This window comes from Peromyscus eremicus, chromosome 2 (genome assembly GCF_949786415.1).
Source record: "Peromyscus eremicus chromosome 2, PerEre_H2_v1, whole genome shotgun sequence".
Taxonomy (NCBI): Eukaryota; Metazoa; Chordata; class Mammalia; order Rodentia; family Cricetidae; genus Peromyscus; species Peromyscus eremicus.
Genome location: NC_081417.1, coordinates 140,301,689 through 140,310,334, shown reverse-complemented (window position 1 = coordinate 140,310,334; position 8,646 = coordinate 140,301,689). Strand labels below are relative to the sequence as shown.

The window sequence follows — 8,646 nt, the reverse complement described above, 5'->3', positions numbered from 1 at the left end:
GGTTATACACTGTTGGTAGAAAGAGGCCCCTCAGTTTCTTGTCCAGAAATGCCTTCTTTCAGTCCCCCTTCCCCAAACCCTTAGGCCTGGTAATGAGAGACAGGAAAACACCTTCAACACCAACAAAAACATGTCAGGATTAGATTTTGGTGGCAAATTAGAGAAACAAAAGGGGGAGGGAGAGTTATGAGAACATTTTCTTTCCATAAGAAATACGTCCAAGGAGTGATAGACAGTTCAAGCTTCAGTCTTAAGGTTCCGCTCATCCTGGTCCATATTCCAAACAGTGGGAAGGGAAATGTTTTATTTCTTTTCAGAAGACTGCTTTGAAAGGTCTGCATATTTTTGCTCAAATCTCACTGGTCAAAACAATCATCTTGGCACATCTGTTTCTTTCCTTTTTAAAAGATAAAAATAGTTACTAATAAGGAATGGGAGAACGAGGGCTCAGTGGTAATGCACTCGCCTAGCATGCCTCAGAGAGAGGAGAATGGTGTCATGAAAGAACAAATACTTGAACAAAATAAGCAGTGTTTTTCTTGGACGATATTTAAAACCCGGTCCCCAGATCTTCAAACTTCTGAGATTAAAAACAACACAGCCACAAAGCCCACTGGAAGGATATCTGGTAATGAAAACTGAGAATCAGGGTCTAGTGACCCAAGAGGAAAACCAAGCAGGTCTGATGTCATAGATGCCAAGTTAAATTGTGTCCAGGAGGGAGTGACCAACTGTCAATTGTGACAAATGCTGCTGAGAAATAAAGAGAGATAAGGACAGAGAAATGACCACTGGCTTTGGCAGTACCAAGGAGTCCAATATGAGGTATTAAGGGGATTAAGGTATGATATTAAGATGCTAGATAGCTAAAACAATTAGCATCTGTATGATGATCAGAACAGGCTAGGCTCTGCTGTGGTAACAAATACTCCAGCTAGCTCAGTGGCTTACCACAGACGTATTTTCCCCCACTGAGTAAAACCTGCTTTGGTGGTTAATCTTCAGCATCAATTTGGTTAGATTTAGAAACACATCTCTGGTTGTATGTATACCAGTGTTTTCTAAAAAGCTGATATGAGGAGGGAGAATCCCCCATCCCATGGGCAGGGGACCTGGACCTGAATAGACAGGAGAAAGCAGCTGAACACCAGCATTTTCTTTCCCTCTGCTTCCTGACTGCAGACACAATGTGATCAGGACCTCCAGCCGCCGTGACACCTCCACTATGATAGTCTATACACCCAAACTGTGTGCCAAAATAAGCCCTTCCTCCTTCTTGCCTTCTTGCTGCTTCTATCAAGTATTTTTCAGAGCAACAAGAAAAATAATATATCAGCTATGAGTCAAGGTATTCGCCAAGGTAAATTACATTTTAAAACATTATTTTTTTTTTTTGAGACAGGGTCTCACTATGGCAACTTTTGGCTGTCTTGGAACTCACTATGTAGACCAGACTGGCCCCAAATTAATAGAGTTCTGACTGCCTCTGCCTCCCAGGACCTGGGATTAAAGCTGTGTGCCACCACACCCAGGTGTTAACTTTTCGTTTACACTTAGAGATTCAGGCCACTTCCATGCTGACCTCCCTCGTCTGAAGGGCAGACTTTCAGACTGGCCCAATGAGAAGGAGGGCTGGAGGCGGCTCATCAATATCTAAACGCCTCGGCGTCCACTCACAGACCGCTAGCTAGAGCTGCTCACACAGGTGCCGTCCACGAGAAACTGGAACCGGTCAGGAAAACATAGGCTATGCAGTAGGTAATATTCTTTCTTTCTTTCTTTTTTTTTTTTCTTTTTTTTTTTTTTTTTTTTTTTTTTTTTTGGTTTTTCGAGACAGGGTTTCTCTGTGTAGTTTTGCGCCTTTCCTGGAACTCGCTTTGGAGACCAGGCTGGCCTCGAACTCACAGAGATCCGCCTGGCTCTGCCTCCCGAGTGCTGGGACTAAAGGCGTGCGCCACCACCGCTCGGCGTAATATTCTTTCTTCCACATCTCTCTCTCCAGTCAGCTTTGACTGTTCTCAGCTCCCACCCTCCCAGGAGGAGGGTGGGGAAGAGGACTGCCTTGTTTCTTGGTCAGATTGTGCCAAGGGCAGGGGGGCATCCCAAGTCCAGCCAGGTGCCTTGAGGTTCATCTCCCTGCACAGCTGAGAGAAACTGATGTCAGAAACTAGGTTCCTCTCTGGTGTGTGGTGCTGCATGCCTGTAATTCAGCAGTAGGGAGTCCAAGAGGCCAGCCTGGGCTACATGAGGCTTTATTGAAGCAAGCAAGCAAGAGAAAGGAAGAAGGAAGAAAGGAAGGAAGGAAGAAAAGAAGAAAAGAAAGGACAAAAGAATAAAAAAGAAAGGAGAAGGAATGAAAATAATTCTAGCTTGTTGAAAACCCCAAACGTTTGCTTGTCTTGGGCACAGATTCCCAAACAGTCGGTCTCAGTTTATTGGTGCCACTACCAGAGCTTTAGCAGAAAACAGACCTACAGACCTCTTCTAAATGCCACTGGGCTTTGCAGTGGCTCCATTTCCCATTTCTCTCCTGAATCATCACCGTTGAATAGAACAAGGCAAGTTCCTCCCGCTTTTTCTTCTCTTTCTCTTCTTTAGAAACTGAGTAGTGACTCAGGGAGATGGCATGAAGGAAGAAAGGATTCTCACTCGTTCAGTAAATAGTCATTATATTTCCTTTGCACAACTCTTTGCCAAAAACTGGAGTCATATAGAGATGAAACACACAGTTTTCCGGGGTTTACAGCCAAGAAAGCAGACCCCTGGAACTCTGGGTGATGAAGGCATGTCCACAGAGGCTATGACAGGCCAGTGGAGGAGATGGCAGGCTTCGCTCAGGGGTTCAGGAGGGAGTTCATGCAGAAGAGCTCCCATAGCAAAGTCTCAGTCAGAGTGGACAAGCTTGTAAGGGGGGGGGGGGAGGAAAATTCCAAAATGAGGAAGCCAGAAGGAAACACGTAGTGGGAAGGCAAAGGCAGGCCCAGCCTGAGGAAGCATGAGCAGCAGGGTGTTACTGGAAAGAATATTTGAAAGGATATGACAGAGAGGCCAGAATGGAAAGTTCTGTATTATGGTTCCATCAGGTGCCAGGAACAGAAGCCTGGCTCGAGTGAGTGGAGGTCCGAAGAAAGATTTTTGGCTCGAGTAACCCTGTGAGCCATTGGTACCACAATAGCTTGGCCCAGGGACCACTGTGGACCAGCTGCATCCAGGGAGGCATCCAGCTCTTGCATCCATCATTCATCATTGCTTCCTTCCATGTCAGGTGTTTCTTTGTTGTCATTGTGGTTTAAAAAAAATCATAAAACCTCTGTTTTAACCAATTTCAAGAATACCATTCATCAACATCTGGTTTTCACAATGTTAGGTAACCATTATCACCATGCATCTCTCTTCCTTTGCATACAGTCTCACTACCTCACCATCAGTCTGAAAGCCATTGGGCCAGTCACGGATGGAAACCTCTGGATCTGTGAGCCAAAATAAACCTTCATCTTTTCAGTTGATTTATCTCAGATTTAACACTGTCAGCCTGCACTGTATGATCAGTAGGAGGAAGAACAATTCTCCCGAGGAAAGAGCTGAACTATCATAAGGAAAGACGGGAGCTGGAGAGATGGCTCAGCCGTTAAGAGCACTGGCTGCTCTTCCAGAGGTTCAATTCTGAGCAACCACATGGCGGTTCACAGTCCTCTGTATCTCCAGTTCCAGGGGAATCCAAAGCCCTCTTCTCACTTTCTCAGACACTGCATGTATGTGGCACATAGACGTACATACAGGAAAACATCCATACACATAAAATAACTTTTTACAGGAAGGGCCAGTGAACACCTAGAATATGAAATCTTCACCTGATATAGGTTAGGACCAGGCTACTAGAAGTCTACAATGCCAGGCTGAAGAGCTCAGCCTTTATTCTGCTGGGCAGCTAGACTGTGTGGCAATGTTTGGATCAAGAACAGTCATACATACAAAGAAATTGGAGTAAACATTGGGCCAACACATGCCCCAATCCACAGGCTCCACTAAGACCCTGTCTACTGTGTAATATTAAGGGACATTGGAATTTCATTTTTATTTTACTTTTTTTTAAAGATTTATTTATTGATTATGTATACAGTGTTCTGTCTGCATGTATGCCTGCAGGCCAGGAAAGGGTGCCAGATCTAATTACAGATGGCTGTAAGCCACCATGTGGGTGCTGGGAATTGAACTCAGGACCTCTGGAAGAACAGCGAATGCTCTTAACCGCTGAGCCATCTCTCCGGCCCTTATTTTACTTTTTTGAGACAGGGTCCATGTAGCCTTAACTGGCCTGGAACTCACTATGTAGATCAGGCTAGCTTCAAACTCACAAAAATCCACCTGCCTCAGCCTCTCAAGTGATGGGCATAAAGGGGTGTGCCACCACACCTGGCTGGCACTGGAATTTTAGATGTCCTTTAGCCCCCGGGCAAAGGCCAGCTCTGGCAAGCCCTCACTCTGAGTATGAATCCTCTCTCCTGCTCTCTTGGGGCTGGTCACTGAAGATGAGTGGAAGCAAGCAAGGTTCAGAAGCCCCTGTAGCCATCATCATCACCAAGGCTGCACCTAGGGTGAGCTTCACTATTGGTGGTTAAAGCCAGCTCACAGACCTTAGGGCCAACTACCACCACCACCAGACACAGACTCAGCTCCAGCCTCTCTCTCCCATCCCAGAGAAACACCTCTTGGAAAGTAACCCTTTGGCTGACTCTACATACTCCTGTGACCCCCTAAGGGAACCACAAACTCCTACTTAAAAGCAACCAGATTCCTCTCTGGCTTGTCTGCTCTCCTCTTTTGTCCAGACCACTGTCCTATATACTCCATGGACGCATGTGGACAGCATCCTCCCGGTGCGTGAATGCGGATATACCAGTTTGGCATATAGAGTTTCACAATGCAAGAGTGCATGGGTTACCAGGTTCTAGAATTCGTACCGTAGGAAGAGTCTGTAGACAAAGTGACTCCAGCACACTTGTGTCAGCTGACCTTGGAACCGAGTCCTCACTGTAGTGGCCTTGGTGATACGGGGCCTGTCGGACTATTACAAATGGTTCTTTTCTAATTGGAGGCTCTGATTTTGAGCTCTCTCTTGCCTTTCAAGGTTGCTCAGAAAGCTTGCTTTCCTTATTTTATGCTTCTTTATTTACTGGGTATTGCTGGGAATCATCAAGCCAAGGGCCTTATTCATCATGCCAGGCCGATGCTCTACACCAGCCACTGTTCTTGTTTGTTTTGCAACAGGGTCTCACTGTTGTAGGCCAGGCTGAACTTGAACCCACTGTGGAACCCACAGTGACTTCAAACCCTGAGTCTTTCCGCTTCAGCTTCTCAGATTCTGGGGTTATAGATATACACAACAAAGCTTGGCCATGAAAGTTCATTTTATTTTATTTTTATGTTAAGATTTATTTAGTTTTTGATGTGTATGAATATTTGTCTGCATGTATGTATGTATACCATGTGTGTGCCAGGGTGCCCATGGAAGCCAGAAGGGGGTGTCGTGTCCCCTGGAACTGAAGTTACAGATTGGAGTTACAGACAGTTGTGAGTCACTGTGTGGATACCAGAACTGAACCCAGGTCCTCCCCAAGAGCAGCAAGTGCTGGGGACCCATCTCTCCAGCCCCATGAATGCTCATTTGAATCAGATGTTACCTGAACATTGACCAGGCCTCCAGCTCCTTCCTCTGGCTGCACCAGTGACCTCTACCTACCAAGAGCCTTTACCTTTTATCTGATAGGGAGTGATGAATGCTTAGTTGGCCGGGCCCGGCTCACCTCTCATCTCCTGGGTCACCTCTCACCTCTCTCCTAGTCTCCATGTCTAGTGAATGACCTCTCGTCCACCCAGAAATCCTCCTGCTTTTGACCTAGCCTGTGATTCTTACCTCCACCTCCTCCCTTCCCTGGATTTACAGGCCCTGTCCTGGTTCAAGCCTCATTAGGTCTGCTGCCTGGAATTTATCCCCAGTTCCTCAACTGATCTCTTTTGAGAAATCACTGATTCAGATCTCCCCTGTATAATCCTCATCTCCTTCCATGACCCCAGCTCTGTTTGTGTTGATTATTTCCCAAACTGCCTTGCTGGTGGTCCCTCAGCTGCTAAGCCCTTCCTGGCCTTCTGCTCTTGATGCAATCCCATGAACACTCCCAGGCTCATTCTCACTATTATTTCTCCAATCTGTTGTGGAATAGTACTTAACTATGTAAAGATACGTTACTTTTGTTTATGTTGTGGAATATTTAACTGTGTAAATGTGTGTTGCATTTGTTTATGCTGCATTTGTTTAATTATGTAAAGAGGTGTTGCTTTGCCTGCCTAAGACACCTGACTGGTCTAATAAAAAGCTGAACAGTCAATAGCTAGACAATAGAGGGATAGGTGAGGCTGGTAGGCAGAGAGGATAAGTAGGAGGAGGAAAGCTAGGCAGGAGAAGAGAACAAGGGAGAAGGAGAGGGAGATGCCTGGGGCCAGCCTGCCAGACGTGGAGGAAGCAGGAAAGTAGGACATACAGAATGAAAAGAAAGGTAAAAAGGCCCCAGGCAAAACACAGATGAAGAAAAACAGGTTAAGTTATAAAAGCTTGTGGGGCAGGCATAAGATAAGGCTGAGCATTCGTGACTAATACTAAGTCTCCATGGCATGATTTGGGGGCTGGTGGTCTGAGAAAGCCTGCTGCACCGACCAGACTCTTTCCTCTGTGTCTCGGGGCACAATACAGATAAGTAGTGTCACTTTCCTTACCAACCTACTGTCTAATCCAGGACACTTCGGGGAATAAAAGGAATGCTAAGAACTGCTTTCGTTCGACAGGTATCCACTGTTCTGTTCCAGGCAGACCGGTAGGTGTGGTTACCCTGCTCTATTGAAGATCACTGTAAAGAGCAGTTGGACTCCCATGCCTCTCATTCAGATTGCTAGGTCGCCCTGTGAAGTGATATCACCATCCTCATTTTTTTTTCAGATGGAAGATGGAGCCTCAGAGAGCTGGAGACTATGAACAACACAACCAGGTGGCAAAACCGGTCAGGGAACCCAGATATCTAAATTCTGAGCTCTTCTACGTTTATTCCTCCAGTGTCGGGGTCCTATTGTCTAGACATAGGACGTGTGCTATCCTGGGATGAAGAAGGACTTACAGAAATGGAGGCTTACTCAGAGAGAAGGCTCAGGGTGTGTTTGGTGGATAGATGATCTCTTTAAGTTAGAAAAGAAACGGTGTGTTTATTATAAAATAGTGTCCTCTCCCAGCACACTAGTGGCTGTCTATCAATTCATCCAGCCATGTATTTGATTAACATTTATTACACACCTACTACGTGTCATGGCAGTCCCCAGATTACACCTCTCCTAAATATATTTCCTTGCCATATTTCAAGATGGTTATTCTGAGAAACTGCACCCAGAAATAGCTCTGGAAATCTGTTCTTCGGCTGAAGAAGTTTCCATCAGTCTGCAGCAGTGGAGAGGAAGCAGCGGACGCAGACAGAAGCTTCCTGGATCTGCCTCCAAAGAGTCTGGGAGCACCTCCCCAGGCAGAGGTGACCACGTGGCCTTCTGAGGCCCTCCTGGCCTGGCAGGGCAGCCTCTGGTCATCCAAGCCAGCACTCCCTTGGCCGAAGTCCTCACCTGCCCACATCCAGGAAACCCCCAAACCTTAGTCCTTTGTTTACCACAAAATGTTTAGTAAATGTCAACCATCTGGCCCTTCCCTTCAGGTTTACACTTCGCAGATTTTTGCTTGTGTACGTAACTGTGTGTGTGTACTGAACCCAGGGCCTCACCAACACAACAGATTTTGCTTGTTTTTTCCTCTCATTTGTTTTGAGTGCTTGTGAATGCTTGTACGCCACGGTGTGCACGCGAAGGTCTGAGGAGGATTCTGGGGGGCTCAGTTCTCCTTGCATTACGTGGTCGGGAGAATCCGACTCAGGTGGTCGGGCTAGGCAGTAGGTGCCTTTATATTCTGAGCCATCTCGCTGGCCCTGCTCTTTCTCTTTTTAATCTACCTACCGTTGGTTCATTATTACATCTCCAGAGAAAGAAAATATAAAAACCCTTACACCCGGAGTCTGCTGCTGTTACAATGATGATCTAATGATGAACACGCCCCTCCCTTTTCGTGGGATTTACATTCCAAGCAGGAGAAAGCCCGCTCAGCAATAACCCTAATTACAAGTCAGAATAAATGCAAAAGAGGGAAAATAGTGGCTTAAATATTTAATGCGTTGAATAAAAACAAGAGTCGAATATTTAGTAAATTTAACAGGCTTTTTAATCTCACAGATTTCACGCGAGCTGCAGTGGAGATAGCTCTCCCGTTTCTGCTTGAGACAAGGGAGCAGACGAGGGAGATGAGGGTCGATTTGGATGTGTGGGGCTTGAGGTGTGCAGATCTCCTTGGTATTCTACGCCCTCTCTAGTCTGAGTTAAACTGAATTGACCTAAAACGAAAAATGATGGCAAGTCAGAGGAAACGTGCTCAGCTCGCCCAAATAAAGAGGTCTCCAGGCAGGCTCCACAGAACCGCCGGCAGGTGGGAAGAAAAGAAGCCGGGAGGAAAAGGGAAGCGATGAGTTCCCAGAGTCGCAGACTGCGGGGGCAGAGCACTTGGGGACC

The 8,646-nt window shown here is 46.3% G+C and overlaps 1 long non-coding RNA gene across 2 annotated transcripts; it reads left to right on the top strand.

The window, feature by feature from the left end:
• Nucleotides 1–755: 755 nt before the first annotated feature.
• On the top strand, nt 756–7,697 carry LOC131905178 (uncharacterized). 2 transcript variants are annotated; one of them, XR_009377863.1, is made up of 3 exons: nt 756–842; nt 6,992–7,200; nt 7,407–7,697. It is a non-coding gene; the product is annotated as an uncharacterized LOC131905178 (long non-coding RNA). The 2 variants fall into 2 exon arrangements; XR_009377864.1 differs by lacking the exon at nt 756–842 and adding an exon at nt 1,280–1,360.
• The last annotated feature ends 949 nt before the right edge of the window (nt 7,698–8,646 follow it).